This window comes from Lampetra fluviatilis, chromosome 73 (genome assembly GCF_964198595.1).
Source record: "Lampetra fluviatilis chromosome 73, kcLamFluv1.1, whole genome shotgun sequence".
Lineage (NCBI taxonomy): Eukaryota > Metazoa > Chordata > Hyperoartia > Petromyzontiformes > Petromyzontidae > Lampetra > Lampetra fluviatilis.
In genome coordinates, this window is record NC_136347.1 from 1,491,161 (window position 1) to 1,513,738 (window position 22,578).

Sequence of the window (22,578 nt, forward strand, 5' to 3'; positions counted from 1 at the left end):
CCACCACCACCATCACAACCACCACCATCACCACCACAACCACCACCATCACCACCACCATCACCACAACCACCACCACCCCGACCACCCACCCCCCCCCACCCCCCCCCACCACCACCCCACCTGCGCCAGCAGCCGCTGCACCTCTTGCTCCGTGCCGCGCGTGGCGTTGACCAGGACGTAGACAGCCAACGCGGTCGCCAGCGGGGTCGGCGCGAGGTCGCGGGCCACCACCACCACGCGGTGCAGGCCCCGGTGGGCCGGCGTGACCCGCCGGGCCAGCGCCAGCACCGCCGGCCGGGCCCTCACCACCGGCCTGGCCCTCGCCGCCGTTGCGTTCCCGGCCTCGCCGGTGGCCTCGTCGGGGTCATGGACGCCGGGACCGACGGTCGCGACCTCCTCGAGGGTGAAGAGGGAGGCCGGGTCGCTCCAGGCCTCCACGTGGAGACGCACCGTGCCGTTGAGGCCCTCGTCCAGATCATAGGCCTCGAGCTGTGGGTCGACGTGAATGGTGGTGGGGGGAGGGGGGAGGCGGAGGAGGGGGGAAGAGGGGAGGAGGGAGGAGAGGGAGTGGAGGGAGGGGAGGTAGTGGAGGGAGGGAGGGGAGGGAGTGGAGGGAGGGGAGGGAGTGGAGGGAGGGGAGGGAGGGGAGGGAGTGGAGGGAGGGGAGGGAGTAGAGGGAGGTGATGGAGCGGAGGGAGGGGAGGGAGTGGAGGGAGGGGAGGGAGTGGAGATAGGGGAGGGGGGAGAGGGGGAAGGGAGAAAGTGAGGATTTCAAGCCAGCGAGAGTGAGTGACTTCACGGACAGCGAGTAACAGAGCGAGTGATTGAGTGAGTGAGCGAGTGATTGATTGAATGAGCGAGAGAGCGAGTGAGAGAGCGAGTGATTGATTGATTGAGCAAGAGAGCGAGTGATTGATTGAGTGAGTGAGCAAGAGAGCGAGTGAGCAACAGAGCGAGTGATTTATTTAGTGAGTGAGAGAGCGAGTGATTGATTGAGTGAGCGAGAGAGCGAGTGAGCAACAGAGCGAGTGATTGATTGAGTGAGAGAGCGAGTGAGTAAGAGAGCGAGTGATTGATTGATTGAGTGAGTGAGAGAGAGAGATTGATTGAGCGAGCGAGCGAGTGAGCAACAGAGCGAGTGATTGATTGAGTGAGAGAGCGAGCGAGTGAGCAACAGAGCGAGTGATTGATTGATTGAGTGAGCGAGAGAGCGAGTGAGCAACAGAGCGAGTGATTGAGTGAGTGAGTGAGCGAGAAAGTGAGTGAGTAAGAGAGCGAGTGATTGGGCGAGTGAGTAAGAGAGCGAGTGAGTGAGCGAGCGAGAGAGCGAGTGAGTAAGAGAGCGAGTGATTGAGCGAGTGAGCGAGCGATAAAGCGAGTGATTGATTGAGTGAGCGAGAGAGAGAGTGATTGATTGAGTGAGCGAAAGAGCGAATGAGCAAGAGAGCGAGTGATTGATTGAGTGAGTGAGCAACAGAGCGAGTGTTTGATTGAGTGAGCGAGCAATAGAGCGAGTGATTGATTGAGTGAGTGATTAAGTGAGTGAGCAAGCGAGAGCGCAAGTGATTGAGTGAGCGAGCGAGAGAGCAACAAAGCGAGCTATTGATTGAGTGAGCGAGTGAGCGAGCAATAAAGCGAGTGATTGATTGAGTGAGCGAGTGAGCGAGTGATTGATTGAGTAAGCGAGTGAGCAATAGAGTGAGTGATTGATTGAGTGAGCGAGCGAGTGAGCGAGCGAGTGATTGATTGAGTAAGCGAGTGAGCAACAGAGCGAGTGATTGATTGAGTGAGTGAGAGAGCGAGTGATTGATTGATTGAGTGAGCGAGAGAGCGAGTAAGCAACAGAGCGAGTGATTGATTGAGTGAGAGAGCGAGTGAGTAAGAGAGCGAGTGATTGATTGAGTGAGCGAGCAATAGAGCGAGTGAGCAACAGCGAGTGATTGTGTGAGTGAGCGAGCGAGAGAGTGAGTGAGTAAGAGAGCGAGTGATTGGGCGAGTGAGTAAGAGAGCGAGTGAGTGAGCGAGCGAGAGAGCGAGTGAGTAAGAGAGCGAGTGATTGAGCGAGTGAGTAAGAGAGCGAGTAAGAGAGCGAGTGAGTGAGCGAGCGAGAGAGCGAGTGAGTAAGAGAGCGAGTGATTGATTGAGCGAGCGAGCGATAAAGTGAGTGATTGATTGAGTGAGCGAAAGAGTGAGTGATTGATTGAGCGAGCGAAAGAGCGGATGAGCAAGAGAGCGAGTGATTGATTGAGTGAGTGAGCAACAGAGCGAGCTATTGATTGGTTGAGCGAGTGAGTAAGAGAGCGAGTGATTGATTGAGTGAGCGAGCAATAGAGCGAGTGAGCAACAGAGCGAGTGATTGAGTGAGTGAGCGAGCGAGAGAGTGAGTGAGTGAGTAAGAGAGCGAGTGATTGGGCGAGTGAGTAAGAGAGCGAGTGAGTGAGCGAGCGAGAGAGCGAGTGAGTAAGAGAGCGAGTGATTGAGCGAGTGAGTAAGAGAGCGAGTAAGAGAGCGAGTGAGTAAGCGAGCGAGAGAGCGAGTGAGTAAGAGAGCGAGTGATTGATTGAGCGAGCGAGCGAGCGATAAAGCGAGTGATTGATTGAGTGAGCGAAAGATTGAGTGATTGATTGAGCGAGCGAAAGAGCGAATGAGCAAGAGAGCGAGTGATTGATTGAATGAGTGAGCAACAGAGCGAGCTATTGATTGAGTGATCGAGTGAGCGAGCGAGTGAGCGAGTGATTGATTGAGTGAGCGAGAGAGCAATAGAGCGAGTGATTGATTGAGTGAGCGAGAGAGCAATAGAGCGAGTGATTGATTGAGCAAGCAATAGAGCGAGTGATTGATTGAGTGAGCGAGAGAGAGAGCAATAGAGCGAGTGATTGATTGAGTGAGCGATAGAGCAATAGAGAGAGTGATTGATTGAGTGAGCGAGTGAGCGAGAGAGCGAGTGATTGATTGAGTGAGCGAGATAGCAAGAGAGCAAGTGAGTGATTGAGTGAGCAAGTGAGCAACAGAGCGAGTGATTGATTGAGTGAGCGAGAGAGCAATAGAGCGAGTGATTGATTGAGTGAGCGAGAGAGCAATAGAGTGAGTGATTGATTGAGTGAGCGAGCCCAGTAAGTGAGTGAGTAAGAGAGCGAGTGATTGATTGAGCGAGCGACAGAGTGAGTGATTGATTGAGTGAGCGAGTGAGCAATAGAGCGAGTGATTGATTGAGCGAGCGAGCAATAGAGCGAGTGATTGATTGAGTGAGCGAGAGAGCAATAGAGCGAGTGATTGATTGAGTGAGCGAGAGAGCAATAGAGCGAGTGATTGATTGAGTGAGCGAGAGAGCAATAGAGCGAGTGATTGATTGATTGAGTGAGTGAGTGAGCGAGAGAGCGAGTGATTGATTGAGTGAGCGAAAGATTGAGTGATTGATTGAGCGAGCGAAAGAGCGAATGAGCAAGAGAGCGAGTGATTGATTGAATGAGTGAGCAACAGAGCGAGCTATTGATTGAGTGAGCGAGCGAGCAATATAGCGAGTGATTGATTGAGTGAGCGAGTGAGCGAGCGAGTGGTTGATTGAGTAAGCGAGTGAGCAATAGAGCGAGTGATTGATTGAGTGAGCGAGCGAGAGAGCGAGTGATTGATTGAGTGAGCAAGAGAGCAATAGAGCGAGTGATTGATTGAGTGAGCGAGAGAGCAATAGAGCGAGTGATTGATTGAGCGAGCGAGCAATAGAGCGAGTGATTGATTGAGTGAGCGAGAGAGCAATAGAGCGAGTGATTGATTGAGTGAGCGATAGAGCAATAGAGAGAGTGATTGATTGAGTGAGCGAGTGAGCGAGAGAGCGAGTGATTGATTGAGTGAGCGAGATAGCAAGAGAGCGAGTGAGTGATTGAGTGAGCAAGTGAGCAACAGAGCGAGTGATTGATTGAGTGAGCGAGAGAGCAATAGAGCGAGTGATTGATTGAGTGAGCGAGAGAGCAATAGAGTGAGTGATTGATTGAGTGAGCGAGCCCAGTAAGTGAGTGAGTAAGAGAGCGAGTGATTGATTGAGCGAGCGACAGAGTGAGTGATTGATTGAGTGAGCGAGTGAGCAATAGAGCGAGTGATTGATTGAGCGAGCGAGCAATAGAGCGAGTGATTGATTGAGTGAGCGAAAGAGCAATAGAGCGAGTGATTGATTGAGTGAGCGAGAGAGCAATAGAGCGAGTGATTGATTGAGTGAGCGAGAGAGCAATAGAGCGAGTGATTGATTGAGTGAGTGAGTGAGCGAGAGAGCGAGTGATTGATTGAGTGAGCAAGATAGCAAGAGAACGAGTGAGTGATTGAGTGAGCAAGTGAGCAACAGAGCGAGTGATTGATTGAGTGAGCAAGAGAGCAATAGAGCGAGTGATTGATTGAGTGAGCGAGAGAGCAATAGAGTGAGTGATTGATTGAGTGAGCAAGCCCAGTGAGTGAGTGAGTAAGAGAGTGAGTGATTGATTGAGCGAGCGACAGAGTGAGTGATTGATTGAGTGAGCGAGAGAGAGAGCGATAGAGCAATAGAGCGAGAGATTGATTGATTGAGCGAGCCCAGCGAGTGAGTGAGCAAGAGAGCGAGTGATTGATTGAGCGAGCGAGAGAGCGAGTGATTGATTGAGTGAGCGAGAGAGCAATAGAGCGAGTGATTGATTGAGTGAGCGAGCGAGCAATAGAGCAAGAGAGCGAGTGATTGAGTGAGTGAGCGAGCAACAGAGCGAGTGATTGATTGAGCGAGCCCAGCGAGTGAGTGAGTAAGAGAGCGAGTGAGTAAGAGAGCGAGTGATTGATTGAGCGAGCGATAAAGCGAGTGATTGATTGAGTGAGCGAGAGAGCGAATGAGCAAGAGAGCGAGTGATTGAGTGAGTGAGCAACAGAGCGAGTGTTTGATTGAGTGAGCGAGCGAGCAATAGAGCGAGTGATTGATTGAGTGAGTGATTAAGTGAGTGAGCAAGCGAGAGCGCAAGTGATTGAGTGAGCGAGCGAGAGAGCAACAAAGCGAGCTATTGATTGAGTGAGCGAGCGAGTGAGCAATAAAGCGAGTGATTGATTGAGCGAGCCCAGCGAGTGAGTAAGAGAGCGAGTGATTGATTGAGTGAGCGAGCGAGCAACAGAGCGAGTGATTGATTGAGTGAGCGAGAGAGCAATAGAGAAAGTGATTGATTGAGTGAGCGAGCGAGCAACAGAGCGAGTGATTGATTGAGTGAGCGAGAGAGCAATAGAGCGAGTGATTGAGTGAGCGAGCGAGCAACAGAGCGAGTGATTGATTGAGTGAGCGAGAGAGCAATGGAGCGAGTGATTGATTGAGTGAGCGAGCGAGCAACAGAGCGAGTGATTGATTGAGTGAGCGAGAGAGCAATAGAGCGAGTGATTGATTGAGTGAGCGAGCGAGCAACAGAGCGAGTGATTGAGTGAGCGAGAGAGCAATAGAGCGAGTGATTGATTGAGTGAGCGAGAGAGCAATAGAGTGAGTGATTGATTGAGTGAGCAAGCCCAGTGAGTGAGTGAGTAAGAGAGCGAGTGATTGATTGAGCGAGCGACAGAGTGAGTGATTGATTGAGTGAGCGAGAGAGCAATAGAGTGAGTGATTGATTGAGTGAGCAAGCCCAGTGAGTGAGTGAGTAAGAGAGCGAGTGATTGATTGAGCGAGCGACAGAGTGAGTGATTGATTGAGTGAGCGAGAGAGAGAGCGATAGAGCAATAGAGCGAGTGATTGATTGATTGAGCGAGCCCAGCGAGTGAGTGAGCAAGAGAGCGAGTGATTGATTGAGTGAGAGAGCGAGTGATTGATTGAGTGAGCGAGAGAGCAATAGAGCGAGTGATTGATTGAGTGAGCGAGCGAGCAATAGAGCAAGAGAGCGAGTGATTGATTGAGTGAGTGAGCGAGCAACAGAGCGAGTGATTGATTGAGCGAGCCCAGCGAGTGAGTAAGTAAGAGAGCGAGTGAGTAAGAGAGCGAGTGATTGATTGAGCGAGCGAGCGATAAAGCGAGTGATTGATTGAGTGAGCGAGAGAGCGAATGAGCAAGAGAGCGAGTGATTGATTGAGTGAGTGAGCAATAGAGCGAGTGTTTGATTGAGTGAGCGAGCGAGCAATAGAGCGAGTGATTGATTGAGTGAGTGATTAAGTGAGTGAGCAAGCGAGAGCGCAAGTGATTGAGTGAGCGAGCGAGAGAGCAACAAAAAGAGCTATTGATTGAGTGAGCGAGTGAGCAATAAAGCGAGTGATTGATTGAGCGAGCCCAGCGAGTGAGTAAGAGAGCGAGTGATTGATTGAGTGAGCGAGCGAGCAACAGAGCGAGTGATTGATTGAGTGAGCGAGAGAGCAATAGAGCAAGTGATTGATTGAGTGAGCGAGCGAGCAACAGAGCGAGTGATTGATTGAGTGAGCGAGAGAGCAATAGAGCGAGTGATTGAGTGAGCGAGCGAGCAACAGAGCGAGTGATTGATTGAGTGAGCGAGAGAGCAATGGAGCGAGTGATTGATTGAGTGAGCGAGCGAGCAACAGAGCGAGTGATTGATTGAGTGAGCGAGAGAGCAATAGAGCGAGTGATTGATTGAGTGAGCGAGCGAGCAACAGAGCGAGTGATTGAGTGAGCGAGAGAGCAATAGAGCGAGTGATTGATTGAGTGAGCGAGAGAGCAATAGAGTGAGTGATTGATTGAGTGAGCAAGCCCAGTGAGTGAGTGAGTAAGAGAGCGAGTGATTGATTGAGCGAGCGACAGAGTGAGTGATTGATTGAGTGAGCGAGAGAGCAATAGAGTGAGTGATTGATTGAGTGAGCAAGCCCAGTGAGTGAGTGAGTAAGAGAGCGAGTGATTGATTGAGCGAGCGACAGAGTGAGTGATTGATTGAGTGAGCGAGAGAGAGAGCGATAGAGCAATAGAGCGAGTGATTGATTGATTGAGCGAGCCCAGCGAGTGAGTGAGCAAGAGAGCGAGTGATTGATTGAGCGAGAGAGCGAGTGATTGATTGAGTGAGCGAGAGAGCAATAGAGCGAGTGATTGATTGAGTGAGCGAGCGAGCAATAGAGCAAGAGAGCGAGTGATTGATTGAGTGAGTGAGCGAGCAACAGAGCGAGTGATTGATTGAGCGAGCCCAGCGAGTGAGTAAGTAAGAGAGCGAGTGAGTAAGAGAGCGAGTGATTGATTGAGCGAGCGAGCGATAAAGCGAGTGATTGATTGAGTGAGCGAGAGAGCGAATGAGCAAGAGAGCGAGTGATTGATTGAGTGAGTGAGCAACAGAGCGAGTGTTTGATTGAGTGAGCGAGCGAGCAATAGAGCGAGTGATTGATTGAGTGAGTGATTAAGTGAGTGAGCAAGCGAGAGCGCAAGTGAGTGAGCAAGCGAGAGCGCAAGTGATTGAGTGAGCGAGCGAGAGAGCAACAAAGCGAGCTATTGATTGAGTGAGCGAGTGAGCAATAAAGCGAGTGATTGATTGAGCGAGCCCAGCGAGTGAGTAAGAGAGCGAGTGATTGATTGAGTGAGCGAGCGAGCAACAGAGCGAGTGATTGATTGAGTGAGCGAGAGAGCAATAGAGCGAGTGATTGAGTGAGCGAGCGAGCAACAGAGCGAGTGATTGATTGAGTGAGCGAGAGAGCAATGGAGCGAGTGATTGATTGAGTGAGCGAGCGAGCAACAGAGCGAGTGATTGATTGAGTGAGCGAGAGAGCAATAGAGCGAGTGATTGATTGAGTGAGCGAGCGAGCAACAGAGCGAGTGATTGAGTGAGCGAGAGAGCAATAGAGCGAGTGATTGATTGAGTGAGCGAGAGAGCAATAGAGTGAGTGATTGATTGAGTGAGCAAGCCCAGTGAGTGAGTGAGTAAGAGAGCGAGTGATTGATTGAGCGAGCGACAGAGTGAGTGATTGATTGAGTGAGCGAGAGAGCAATAGAGTGAGTGATTGATTGAGTGAGCAAGCCCAGTGAGTGAGTGAGTAAGAGAGCGAGTGATTGATTGAGCGAGCGACAGAGTGAGTGATTGATTGAGTGAGCGAGAGAGAGAGCGATAGAGCAATAGAGCGAGTGATTGATTGATTGAGCGAGCCCAGCGAGTGAGTGAGCAAGAGAGCGAGTGATTGATTGAGTGAGAGAGCGAGTGATTGATTGAGTGAGCGAGAGAGCAATAGAGCGAGTGATTGATTGAGTGAGCGAGCGAGCAATAGAGCAAGAGAGCGAGTGATTGATTGAGTGAGTGAGCGAGCAACAGAGCGAGTGATTGATTGAGCGAGCCCAGCGAGTGAGTAAGTAAGAGAGCGAGTGAGTAAGAGAGCGAGTGATTGATTGAGCGAGCGAGCGATAAAGCGAGTGATTGATTGAGTGAGCGAGAGAGCGAATGAGCAAGAGAGCGAGTGATTGATTGAGTGAGTGAGCAATAGAGCGAGTGTTTGATTGAGTGAGCGAGCGAGCAATAGAGCGAGTGATTGATTGAGTGAGTGATTAAGTGAGTGAGCAAGCGAGAGCGCAAGTGATTGAGTGAGCGAGCGAGAGAGCAACAAAAAGAGCTATTGATTGAGTGAGCGAGTGAGCAATAAAGCGAGTGATTGATTGAGCGAGCCCAGCGAGTGAGTAAGAGAGCGAGTGATTGATTGAGTGAGCGAGCGAGCAACAGAGCGAGTGATTGATTGAGTGAGCGAGAGAGCAATAGAGCAAGTGATTGATTGAGTGAGCGAGCGAGCAACAGAGCGAGTGATTGATTGAGTGAGCGAGAGAGCAATAGAGCGAGTGATTGAGTGAGCGAGCGAGCAACAGAGCGAGTGATTGATTGAGTGGGCGAGAGAGCAATGGAGCGAGTGATTGATTGAGTGAGCGAGCGAGCAACAGAGCGAGTGATTGATTGAGTGAGCGAGAGAGCAATAGAGCGAGTGATTGATTGAGTGAGCGAGCGAGCAACAGAGCGAGTGATTGAGTGAGCGAGAGAGCAATAGAGCGAGTGATTGATTGAGTGAGCGAGAGAGCAATAGAGTGAGTGATTGATTGAGTGAGCAAGCCCAGTGAGTGAGTGAGTAAGAGAGCGAGTGATTGATTGAGCGAGCGACAGAGTGAGTGATTGATTGAGTGAGCGAGAGAGCAATAGAGTGAGTGATTGATTGAGTGAGCAAGCCCAGTGAGTGAGTGAGTAAGAGAGCGAGTGATTGATTGAGCGAGCGACAGAGTGAGTGATTGATTGAGTGAGCGAGAGAGAGAGCGATAGAGCAATAGAGCGAGTGATTGATTGATTGAGCGAGCCCAGCGAGTGAGTGAGCAAGAGAGCGAGTGATTGATTGAGCGAGAGAGCGAGTGATTGATTGAGTGAGCGAGAGAGCAATAGAGCGAGTGATTGATTGAGTGAGCGAGCGAGCAATAGAGCAAGAGAGCGAGTGATTGATTGAGTGAGTGAGCGAGCAACAGAGCGAGTGATTGATTGAGCGAGCCCAGCGAGTGAGTAAGTAAGAGAGCGAGTGAGTAAGAGAGCGAGTGATTGATTGAGCGAGCGAGCGATAAAGCGAGTGATTGATTGAGTGAGCGAGAGAGCGAATGAGCAAGAGAGCGAGTGATTGATTGAGTGAGTGAGCAACAGAGCGAGTGTTTGATTGAGTGAGCGAGCGAGCAATAGAGCGAGTGATTGATTGAGTGAGTGATTAAGTGAGTGAGCAAGCGAGAGCGCAAGTGAGTGAGCAAGCGAGAGCGCAAGTGATTGAGTGAGCGAGCGAGAGAGCAACAAAGCGAGCTATTGATTGAGTGAGCGAGTGAGCAATAAAGCGAGTGATTGATTGAGCGAGCCCAGCGAGTGAGTAAGAGAGCGAGTGATTGATTGAGTGAGCGAGCGAGCAACAGAGCGAGTGATTGATTGAGTGAGCGAGAGAGCAATAGAGCAAGTGATTGATTGAGTGAGCGAGCGAGCAACAGAGCGAGTGATTGATTGAGTGAGCGAGAGAGCAATAGAGCGAGTGATTGAGTGAGCGAGCAACAGAGCGAGTGATTGATTGAGTGAGCGAGAGAGCAATGGAGCGAGTGATTGATTGAGTGAGCGAGCGAGCAACAGAGCGAGTGATTGATTGAGTGAGCGAGAGAGCAATAGAGCGAGTGATTGATTGAGTGAGCGAGCGAGCAACAGAGCGAGTGATTGAGTGAGCGAGCAACAGAGCGAGTGATTGATTGAGTGAGCGAGAGAGCAAGAGAGCGAGTGATTGATTGAGTGAGCGAGCGAGCAACAGAGCGAGTGATTGATTGAGTGAGCGAGAGAGCGAGTGATTGATTGAGTCAGCGAGCGAGCAACAGAGCGAGTGATTGATTGAGTGAGCGAGAGAGCAATAGAGCGAGTGATTGATTGAGTGAGCGAGCTAGCAACAGAGCGAGTGATTGATTGAGTGAGCGAGAGAGCAATGGAGCGAGTGATTGATTGAGTGAGCGAGCGAGCAACAGAGCGAGTGATTGATTGAGTGAGCGAGAGAGCAATAGAGCGAGTGATTGATTGAGTGAGCGAGCGAGCAACAGAGCGAGTGATTGAGTGAGCGAGAGAGCAATAGAGCGAGTGATTGAGTGAGCGAGCGAGCAACAGAGCGAGTGATTGATTGAGTGAGCGAGAGAGCAATGGAGCGAGTGATTGATTGAGTGAGCGAGCGAGCAACAGAGCGAGTGATTGATTGAGTGAGCGAGAGAGCAATAGAGCGAGTGATTTATTGAGTGAGCGAGCGAGCAACAGAGCGAGTGATTGATTGAGTGAGCGAGAGAGCAATAGAGCGAGTGATTGATTGAGTGAGCGAGCGAGCAACAGAGCGAGTGATTGATTGAGTGAGCGAGAGAGCGAGTGATTGATTGAGTGAGCGAGCGAGCAACAGAGCGAGTGATTGATTGAGTGAGCGAGAGAGCAATAGAGCGAGTGATTGATTGAGTGAGCGAGCTAGCAACAGAGCGAGTGATTGATTGAGTGAGCGAGAGAGCAATAGAGTGATTGATTGAGTGAGCGAGAGAGCAACAGAGCGAGTGATTGATTGAGTGAGCGAGAGAGCAATAGAGCGAGTGATTGATTGAGTGAGCGAGCGAGCAACAGAGCGAGTGATTGAGTGAGCGAGAGAGCAATAGAGCGAGTGATTGAGTGAGCGAGCGAGCAACAGAGCGAGTGATTGATTGAGTGAGCAAGAGAGCAATGGAGCGAGTGATTGATTGAGTGAGCGAGCGAGCAACAGAGCGAGTGATTGATTGAGTGAGCGAGAGAGCAATAGAGCGAGTGATTTATTGAGTGAGCGAGCGAGCAACAGAGCGAGTGATTGATTGAGTGAGCGAGAGAGCAATAGAGCGAGCGATTGATTGAGTGAGCGAGCGAGCAACAGAGCGAGTGATTGATTGAGTGAGCGAGAGAGCGAGTGATTGATTGAGTGAGCGAGCGAGCAACAGAGCGAGTGATTGATTGAGTGAGCGAGAGAGCAATAGAGCGAGTGATTGATTGAGTGAGCGAGCTAGCAACAGAGCGAGTGATTGATTGAGTGAGCGAGAGAGCAATGGAGCGAGTGATTGATTGAGTGAGCGAGCGAGCAACAGAGCGAGTGATTGATTGAGTGAGCGAGAGAGCAATAGAGTGATTGATTGAGTGAGCGAGCGAGCAACAGAGCGAGTGATTGATTGAGTGAGCGAGAGAGCAATAGAGCGAGTGATTGATTGAGTGAGCGAGCGAGCAACAGAGCGAGTGATTGATTGAGTGAGCGAGAGAGCGAGTGATTGATTGAGTGAGCGAGCGAGCAACAGAGCGAGTGATTGATTGAGTGAGCGAGAGAGCAATAGAGCGAGTGATTGATTGAGTGAGCGAGCTAGCAACAGAGCGAGTGATTGATTGAGTGAGCGAGCGAGCAACAGAGCGAGTGATTGATTGAGTGAGCGAGAGAGCAATAGAGTGATTGATTGAGTGAGCGAGCGAGCAACAGAGCGAGTGATTGATTGAGTGAGCGAGAGAGCAATAGAGCGAGTGATTTATTGAGTGAGCGAGCGAGCAACAGAGCGAGTGATTGATTGAGTGAGCGAGAGAGCAATAGAGCGAGTGATTGATTGAGTGAGCGAGCGAGCAACAGAGCGAGTGATTGATTGAGTGAGCGAGAGAGCGAGTGATTGATTGAGTGAGCGAGCGAGCAACAGAGCGAGTGATTGATTGAGTGAGCGAGAGAGCAATAGAGCGAGTGATTGATTGAGTGAGCGAGCTAGCAACAGAGCGAGTGATTGATTGAGTGAGCGAGAGAGCAATAGAGTGATTGATTGAGTGAGCGAGAGAGCAACAGAGCGAGTGATTGATTGAGTGAGCGAGAGAGCAATAGAGCGAGTGATTGATTGAGTGAGCGAGCGAGCAACAGAGCGAGTGATTGAGTGAGCGAGAGAGCAATAGAGCGAGTGATTGAGTGAGCGAGCGAGCAACAGAGCGAGTGATTGATTGAGTGAGCGAGAGAGCAATGGAGCGAGTGATTGATTGAGTGAGCGAGCGAGCAACAGAGCGAGTGATTGATTGAGTGAGCGAGAGAGCAATAGAGCAAGTGATTTATTGAGTGAGCGAGCGAGCAACAGAGCGAGTGATTGATTGAGTGAGCGAGAGAGCAATAGAGCGAGTGATTGATTGAGTGAGCGAGCGAGCAACAGAGCGAGTGATTGATTGAGTGAGCGAGAGAGCGAGTGATTGATTGAGTGAGCGAGCGAGCAACAGAGCGAGTGATTGATTGAGTGAGCGAGAGAGCAATAGAGCGAGTGATTGATTGAGTGAGCGAGCTAGCAACAGAGCGAGTGATTGATTGAGTGAGCGAGAGAGCAATGGAGCGAGTGATTGATTGAGTGAGCGAGCGAGCAACAGAGCGAGTGATTGATTGAGTGAGCGAGAGAGCAATAGAGCGAGTGATTGATTGAGTGAGCGAGCGAGCAACAGAGCGAGTGATTGAGTGAGCGAGCGAGAGAGCAATAGAGCGAGTGATTGAGTGAGCGAGCGAGCAACAGAGCGAGTGATTGATTGAGTGAGCGAGAGAGCAATAGAGCGAGTGATTGATTGAGTGAGCGAGAGAGCAATAGAGCGAGTGATTGATTGAGTGAGCGAGAGAGCAATAGAGCGAGTGATTGAGTGAGCGAGCGAGCAACAGAGCGAGTGATTGATTGAGTGAGCGAGAGAGCAATGGAGCGAGTGATTGATTGAGTGAGCGAGCGAGCAACAGAGCGAGTGATTGATTGAGTGAGCGAGAGAGCAATAGAGCGAGTGATTTATTGAGTGAGCGAGCGAGCAACAGAGCGAGTGATTGATTGAGTGAGCGAGAGAGCAATAGAGCGAGTGATTGATTGAGTGAGCGAGCGAGCAACAGAGCGAGTGATTGATTGAGTGAGCGAGAGAGCGAGTGATTGATTGAGTGAGCGAGCGAGCAACAGAGCGAGTGATTGATTGAGTGAGCGAGAGAGCAATAGAGCGAGTGATTGATTGAGTGAGCGAGCTAGCAACAGAGCGAGTGATTGATTGAGTGAGCGAGAGAGCAATAGAGTGATTGATTGAGTGAGCGAGAGAGCAACAGAGCGAGTGATTGATTGAGTGAGCGAGAGAGCAATGGAGCGAGTGATCGATTAAGTGAGCGAGAGAGCAATAGAGCGAGTGATTGATTGAGTGAGCGAGCGAGCAACAGAGCGAGTGATTGATTGAGTGAGCGAGAGAGCAATAGAGCGAGTGATTGATTGAGTGAGCGAGAGAGCAATAGAGCGAGTGATTGATTGAGTGAGCGAGAGAGCAATAGAGCGAGTGATTGAGTGAGCGAGCGAGCAACAGAGCGAGTGATTGATTGAGTGAGCGAGAGAGCAATGGAGCGAGTGATTGATTGAGTGAGCGAGCGAGCAACAGAGCGAGTGATTGATTGAGTGAGCGAGAGAGCAATAGAGCGAGTGATTTATTGAGTGAGCGAGCGAGCAACAGAGCGAGTGATTGATTGAGTGAGCGAGAGAGCAATAGAGCGAGTGATTGATTGAGTGAGCGAGCGAGCAACAGAGCGAGTGATTGATTGAGTGAGCGAGAGAGCGAGTGATTGATTGAGTGAGCGAGCGAGCAACAGAGCGAGTGATTGATTGAGTGAGCGAGAGAGCAATAGAGCGAGTGATTGATTGAGTGAGCGAGCTAGCAACAGAGCGAGTGATTGATTGAGTGAGCGAGAGAGCAATAGAGTGATTGATTGAGTGAGCGAGAGAGCAACAGAGCGAGTGATTGATTGAGTGAGCGAGAGAGCAATGGAGCGAGTGATCGATTAAATGAGCGAGAGAGCAATAGAGCGAGTGATTGATTGAGTGAGCGAGAGAGCAATTAAGAGAGCGAATGATTGATTGAGCGAGCGAGTGATTAAGAGAGTGAGTGATTGAGTGAGCAAGAGAGCGAGTGATTAAGAGAGTGAGTGATTGAGTGAGCGAGAGAGGTGAGTGATTGATTAATTGAGCGAGGGAGCGAGTGAGCAATAGAGTGATTGAGTGAGCGAGCGAGAGCGCGAGTGATTGATTAATTGAGCGAGCGAGGGAGCGAGTGAGCAACAGAGCGAGTGACTGATTGAGTGAGCGAGTGAGCGAGCGAGTGATTGATTGAGTGAGCGAGCGAGCAACAGAGCGAGTGATTGATTGAGTGAGCGAGAGAGCAATAGAGCGAGTGATTGAGTGAGCGAGCGAGCAACAGAGCGAGTGATTGATTGAGTGAGCGAGAGAGCAATGGAGCGAGTGATTGATTGAGTGAGCGAGCGAGCAACAGAGCGAGTGATTGATTGAGTGAGCGAGAGAGCAATAGAGCGAGTGATTGATTGAGTGAGCGAGCGAGCAACAGAGCGAGTGATTGATTGAGTGAGCGAGAGAGCAATAGAGCGAGTGATTGATTGAGTGAGCGAAAGAGCAATAGAGTGAGTGATTGATTGAGTGAGCAAGCCCAGTGAGTGAGTGAGTAAGAGAGCGAGTGATTGATTGAGCGAGCGACAGAGTGAGTGATTGATTGAGTGAGCGAGAGAGCAATAGAGTGAGTGATTGATTGAGTGAGCAAGCCCAGTGAGTGAGTGAGTAAGAGAGCGAGTGATTGATTGAGCGAGCGACAGAGTGAGTGATTGATTGAGTGAGCGAGAGAGAGAGCGATAGAGCAATAGAGCGAGTGATTGATTGATTGAGCGAGCCCAGCGAGTGAGTGAGCAAGAGAGCGAGTGATTGATTGAGCGAGAGAGCGAGTGATTGATTGAGTGAGCGAGAGAGCAATAGAGCGAGTGATTGATTGAGTGAGCGAGCGAGCAATAGAGCAAGAGAGCGAGTGATTGATTGAGTGAGTGAGCGAGCAACAGAGCGAGTGATTGATTGAGCGAGCCCAGCGAGTGAGTAAGTAAGAGAGCGAGTGAGTAAGAGAGCGAGTGATTGATTGAGCGAGCGAGCGATAAAGCGAGTGATTGATTGAGTGAGCGGGAGAGCGAATGAGCAAGAGAGCGAGTGATTGATTGAGTGAGTGAGCAACAGAGCGAGTGTTTGATTGAGTGAGCGAGCGAGCAATAGAGCGAGTGATTGATTGAGTGAGTGATTAAGTGAGTGAGCAAGCGAGAGCGCAAGTGATTGAGTGAGCGAGCGAGAGAGCGACAAAGCGAGCTATTGATTGAGTGAGCAAGCGAGTGAGCAATAAAGCGAGTGATTGATTGAGCGAGCCCAGCGAGTGAGTAAGAGAGCGAGTGATTGATTGAGTGAGCGAGCGAGCAACAGAGCGAGTGATTGATTGAGTGAGCGAGAGAGCAATAGAGCAAGTGATTGATTGAGTGAGCGAGCGAGCAACAGAGCGAGTGATTGATTGAGTGAGCGAGAGAGCAATAGAGCGAGTGATTGAGTGAGCGAGCGAGCAACAGAGCGAGTGATTGATTGAGTGAGCGAGAGAGCAATGGAGCAAGTGATTGATTGAGTGAGCGAGCGAGCAACAGAGCGAGTGATTGATTGAGTGAGCGAGAGAGCAATAGAGCGAGTGATTGATTGAGTGAGCGAGCGAGCAACAGAGCGAGTGATTGAGTGAGCGAGAGAGCAATAGAGCGAGTGATTGAGTGAGCGAGCGAGCAACAGAGCGAGTGATTGATTGAGTGAGCGAGAGAGCAATGGAGCGAGTGATTGATTGAGTGAGCGAGCGAGCAACAGAGCGAGTGATTGATTGAGTGAGCGAGAGAGCAATAGAGCGAGTGATTTATTGAGTGAGCGAGCGAGCAACAGAGCGAGTGATTGATTGAGTGAGCGAGAGAGCAATAGAGCGAGTGATTGATTGAGTGAGCGAGCGAGCAACAGAGCGAGTGATTGATTGAGTGAGCGAGAGAGCGAGTGATTGATTGAGTGAGCGAGCGAGCAACAGAGCGAGTGATTGATTGAGTGAGCGAGAGAGCAATAGAGCGAGTGATTGATTGAGTGAGCGAGCAACAGAGCTAGTGATTGATTGAGTGAGCGAGAGAGCAATGGAGCGAGTGATTGATTGAGTGAGCGAGCGAGCAACAGAGCGAGTGATTGATTGAGTGAGCGAGAGAGCAACAGAGCTAGTGATTGATTGAGTGAGCGAGCGAGCAACAGAGCGAGTGATTGAGTGAGCGAGCGAGCAACAGAGCTAGTGATTGATTGAGTGAGCGAGAGAGCAATGGAGCGAGTGATTGATTGAGTGAGCGAGCGAGCAACAGAGCGAGTGATTGATTGAGTGAGCGAGAGAGCAATGGAGCGAGTGATTGATTGAGTGAGCGAGAGAGCAATAGAGCGAGTGATTGATTGAGTGAGCGAGAGAGCAATAGAGCGAGTGATTGATTGAGTGAGCGAGCGAGCAACAGAGCGAGTGATTGATTGAGTGAGCGAGAGAGCAATAGAGCGAGTGATTGATTGAGTGAGCGAGCGAGCAACAGAGCGAGTGATTGATTGAGTGAGCGAGAGAGCGAGTGATTGATTGAGTGAGCGAGCGAGCAACAGAGCGAGTGATTGATTGAGTGAGCGAGAGAGCAATAGAGCGAGTGATTGATTGAGTGAGCGAGCTAGCAACAGAGCGAGTGATTGATTGAGTGAGCGAGAGAGCAATGGAGCGAGTGATTGATTGAGTGAGCGAGCGAGCAACAGAGCGAGTGATTGATTGAGTGAGCGAGAGAGCAATAGAGCGAGTGATTGATTGAGTGAGCGAGCGAGCAACAGAGCGAGTGATTGAGTGAGCGAGAGAGCAATAGAGCGAGTGATTGAGTGAGCGAGCGAGCAACAGAGCGAGTGATTGAGTGAGCGAGCGAGCAATAGAGCGAGTGATTGATTGAGTGAGCGAGCGAGCAACAGAGCGAGTGATTGATTGAGTGAGCGAGAGAGCAATAGAGCGAGTGATTTATTGAGTGAGCGAGCGAGCAACAGAGCGAGTGATTGATTGAGTGAGCGAGCGAGCAACAGAGCGAGTGATTGATTGAGTGAGCGAGAGAGCAATAGAGCGAGTGATTGATTGAGTGAGCGAGAGAGCAATAGAGCGAGTGATTGATTGAGTGAGCGAGAGAGCAACAGAGCGAGTGATTTATTGAGTGAGCGAGCGAGCAACAGAGCGAGTGATTGATTGAGTGAGCGAGAGAGCAATAGAGCGAGTGATTGATTGAGTGAGCGAGAGAGCGAGTGATTGATTGAGTGAGCGAGCGAGCAACAGAGCGAGTGATTGATTGAGTGAGCGAGCTAGCAACAGAGCGAGTGATTGATTGAGTGAGCGAGAGAGCAATAGAGTGATTGATTGAGTGAGCGAGAGAGCAACAGAGCGAATGATTGATTGAGTGAGCGAGAGAGCAATGGAGCGAGTGATCGATTGAGTGAGCGAGAGAGCAATTGAGCGAGTGATTGATTGAGTGAGCGAGAGAGCAATTAAGAGAGCGAATGATTGATTGAGCGAGCGAGTGATTAAGAGAGTGAGTGATTGAGTGAGCAAGAGAGCGAGTGATTAAGAGAGTGAGTGATTGAGTGAGCGAGAGAGGTGAGTGATTGATTAATTGAGCGAGGGAGCGAGTGAGCAATAGAGTGATTGAGTGAGCGAGCGAGAGCGCGAGTGATTGATTAATTGAGCGAGCGAGGGAGCGAGTGAGCAACAGAGCGAGTGACTGATTGAGTGAGCGAGTGAGCGAGCGAGTGATTGATTGAGTGAGCGGTGGTGGTTAGGGTTTGCGGTGGTGGAGGCACCACCCACGTGAGCCACGTGGGTTCCGGCGGGGCTGAAGAGCGGCAGGAACGCCGGGGAGCGGTGCCCCTGCACGAGTAGGAGTGTCAGTCCGGGCGCGTTGTCGTTGGAGTCGGCCACCCGCACCTTGGACTTCGTGCGCGAGCATCGGGGCGGGGAGCCCTGGTCCCTCGCCTCCACCTGGCGGAGACACACGGTGGCCCCCATCGTGGCTGCTCGTGAAGACGCCGGCCACGCACGCAGGGCGCTGGAGTGGTGGTGGTGGTGGGGAGTGGTGGTGGTGGGGAGTGGGTGGGTGGTCTGCACTACCACCACCAACTCCATCACCAACTCCATCACCACCATCACCACCACTACCACCACCAACCCCATCACCACCATCACCACCACTACCACCGCCATCACCACCAACACTCCTATCAGCACCACTACCCGCACCACCACCACGACCACCACCACCAACTCCACCCCCACCACGACCACCACAAACTCCATCACCACCCCCACCACCACCCCCACCACGCCTATCAGCACCACCACCGCCACCACCACCAACTCCACCACCAACCTCACCACCAACTCCATCATCACCACCACCACCCCCACCACCCCCACCACCACCCCCACTATCACCATCCACTCCATCACCACCGCCACCACCAACCTCACCACCAACTCCATCATCCAGAGGCGTAGCTTGGGGGGGGCAGGGGGGTACATATGTCCCCGGGCGCCAAGGTAAAGGGGCGCCAAAAGCAGGCTTACAACGTTACATTATAACTTATTGCGGCGGGCGCGGCAGCCTGAAACTACTGCACAAATCTACACCTCAACCTAAAAGTTCATATATCCCGCCACACAGCCTACATGTCATGTAATTACATTTTGGTATGCGCGCCTATTAAAAACGTACATAGAAGAACGTCCCAAACAACAGACAGGCGCAGTCTTTCAACCTTAGTCACTGGTCTGTTTTTTGGTGGCGGAAACTACGACATGATGATGAACTTGTTGACAGTAACGGGGAAGATGAGATAAAGTAATCTTCTCATAGAGAAGCTGAAAATACTCATTATGATGCTGTTCCTGCTGTACTAAGGTTTCACGATGTTGGCTACTTAGAATTTGATTAAACGACAAAGCTATCGAAAATATCACAGCCTCTTCGCAATGAAATGATTACTCTCGGATCCTTGCCTTTGCAGCACAGAGACAATCTATCATCAGTATCCAGAGAACGTTCAATTACGTCAGCATGGTTTAAACGCCGACTAGCGAACGGAGAGGAAGTGAATCGTTCGTGGCTATTATATTCACCAATCAATAAAGCTGCTTACTGTTTCTGTTGTCTATTATTTACATCATCGAGTTCAAACTCACGAGCTTCGTTTGAGTTAACAAACGGTTTCAACAAGTGGAGAAAGCCAGAAAAACTAAATTCTCATGAAAACAATCCTAGCCACCGCACAGCTTTTACTACATGGAAGGAAGCCGAACGAAGGATAATTGATGGTACTGGAATTGACGCAGTGGTTCAAGCTCAAATTCATTTGGAAAAACAACATTGGCGAGATATATTTCAAAGAATACTCACCTGTATTAAGGTTCTGGTTTCACAAAATTTGGCACTACGTGGCCATGAGAAAAAATTGAATGCGGATGAGAATAAAAATGTTGGAAACTTTCTCGCGCTGATCAAACTCGTTGCTCAGTATGACCCATTGTTAGCAAAACACGTACAGCACGCAGGAGATAATCCGGGATCAGTTTGTTATTTGTCACCGGAAATCCAGAATGAATTTATCCACATACTTGCGTCGACTGTAAATAACCAATTGTTGAGTGATATCAGGAAAAACAAGTACTACGGTATCTTACTTGACTCAACTCCTGATCTAGCACATCGGGAACAGCTTTCTCAGGTCATAAGATTTGTGGATGTGGATTTTCAAACTAAAAAAGTAACTATCAAAGAATTATTTTTAGGTTATATCGAGATACATGCAAAAGATGCAGCAAGCCTAGAAAGAGTCATCGTCAAGAGACTGAAATCTGAAAACATACCTCTAGCCGACTGTCGGGCACAATGTTATGACAATGCTGTTGTGATGACTGGGCATATATCCGGCCTTCAACAACGAATATGTGACAACAATCACAGAGCATTGTTTGTCAACTGTGACAACCACAGCTTAAACTTAGCAGGAGTACACTCAGCTAAACAGGATCCACTTGTCACTTTTTTGGAACAGTTGAAAGTATATATTTGTTTTTCTATCGTTCAACAATTCGTTGGGAAGAGTTAAAAAAGCTGTGCCCATCACAATAAAGCGGGAGTCTGAAACACGCTGGAGTGCACGATCTGAAGCTGTTAAAGCTATCTATGAAGGACTGGATGAACTAGTAGAGCTGCTAGACAAATTATCGGAGGACGTAACTATGATGCCTGAAACCAGAAGTGATGCAGAACAGTTACAGGCATGCGTATTAAATTTTAACTTCATAGTTTTATTACATTTCTGGAATGTCATTCTTGGAAAAATTGATCGTGTTCAGAAGCGCTTACAGGATCCTACGATGAATTTCAAGGAAGCAGCAACTGATCTTGAATCTTTGGAGCATGAATTTGTCAAGCTTCGTGATGATTTGAGCCAAGTTGCTGTAGAAAACGCCAAACCAAGATGCACAGCCTGGGGGATCGATGTGGACAGAAGAATTAGGCGACGTCGGAAGATGCCAGGAGAACTGGCAAGAGATGCAGGACTTTCAGCAGAAGAAGAAATTGTGCGCGTTATGAAGAGTGTATTTTATCGACTTCAACAGGAGATGTCAACACGGTTTTTACGACTAAAAAACCTGAACACAAAATTTTGATTTCTGCTGGACGTCAAAACTCTTCTATCCGACACAGATGTCGATGCAATTCGTCGAAATTGCACAGATTTTGGAAATTTCTATGACACCGACAACAATGGCCACGAACTTTTCACAGAAATTGGAGATTGCAAAATGCTGCTCAATAACCGAAAAAGTTGTACCAGAAACTCCTTTGGATCTTCTTGGTTTTATTGTGTTTTATGGAGACGACATATTTCCGAATTTGCGAATTTCACTGCAAATTTTATGAACAATAGCAGTTTCAATTGCAAGCTGTGAGCGGTCGTTCAGCAAATTGAAACTTATTTTGTCTTATTTGCGTGCTTCAATGGGACAAGATCGTCTCAGCGATCTTGCTCTTCTTAGCGTTGAAAGAGAAACATTGGAAAAAACAGATGTTGATTACGTGATTGACCAGTTTGCGACAGTGAAATCAAGAAAAATTAATCTTTTGTAGACTATGTCAACCAGTCTACGACAGTGACTGAGTGAGCCATGTAATATAATTTCTATAAATTTGCTTCTTTAAATACAATGTTTCATTAAAATTTAAATTGTTATTCCTTATTCGATGTAATAGGAAAATGTGATTAAACGGGGGGGGGGCGCCAATTTTATAGTTCGTCCCCGGGCGCAAAATATCCTAGCTACGCCTCTTCCATCATCACCACCACCACCCCCACCACCAACTCCATCACCACCCCCACCACCAACCTCACCACCAACTCCACCACCACCTCCACCACCACCCCCACCATCTCCACCACCACCACCACCACGACCCCCACCACCCCCACCACCAACCTCACCACCAACTCCACCAACTCCACCAACTCCACCACCACCCCCATCACCACCACCACCAACTCCACCACCACCCCCACCACCAACTCCACCACCACCACCCCCACCACCACCACTACCACCATCAACTCCATCACTACCACCACCCCCACTACCACCATCCACTCCATCACCACCCCCACCACCACCACCAACCTCACCACCACCCACTCCATCACCACCCCCACCACCCCCACTACCATCACCACCCCCACCACCACCACCACCCCCACTACCACCATCCATTCCATTACCACCACCACCACCCCCACCACCACCGCCACCACCGCCACCACCCCCACCACCACCCCCACTACCACCATCCACTCCATCACCACCACCACCACCACCGCCACCACCGCCATCACCTGGAAGCTGTAGGTGTCCCTCTCCTCTCGGTCCAGCACCTTCGTCGTCCTCACCTCGCCACTTCCAGGGTCGATGACGAAGGGGATTTCATCATCACCACCATCATCACCACCACCATCATCACCCCCATCACCATCACCCCCATCACACCCATCACCGTCACCACCGCCACCACCACCACCGCTTCGCGACGCCCGAGCCTCCGCCGTCTGTGTCGTCCTCCCTCCACCACCCCGCCCCTCCCCCGGCATGATGAGGTGACGGCGGCGGCGGCGGTGGTGGTGGTGGAGGAGGTGGAATGAGACGAGGCCATTGGGGCCTTCGTCCGGATCGGTGGCCGTCAGCGTCGCCA

The 22,578-nt window shown here is 50.3% G+C and overlaps 1 long non-coding RNA gene across 1 annotated transcript; it reads right to left on the reverse strand.

Annotated features, from left to right (window-relative positions):
• Positions 1-360: 360 nt before the first annotated feature.
• Positions 361-22,336, reverse strand: LOC144953305 (uncharacterized). Its single transcript, XR_013640795.1, has 3 exons — positions 22,226-22,336; positions 18,147-18,317; positions 361-492 (listed from the first exon to the last, which is right to left on the reverse strand). It is a non-coding gene; the product is annotated as an uncharacterized LOC144953305 (long non-coding RNA).
• Between the last annotated feature and the right edge of the window lie 242 nt (positions 22,337-22,578).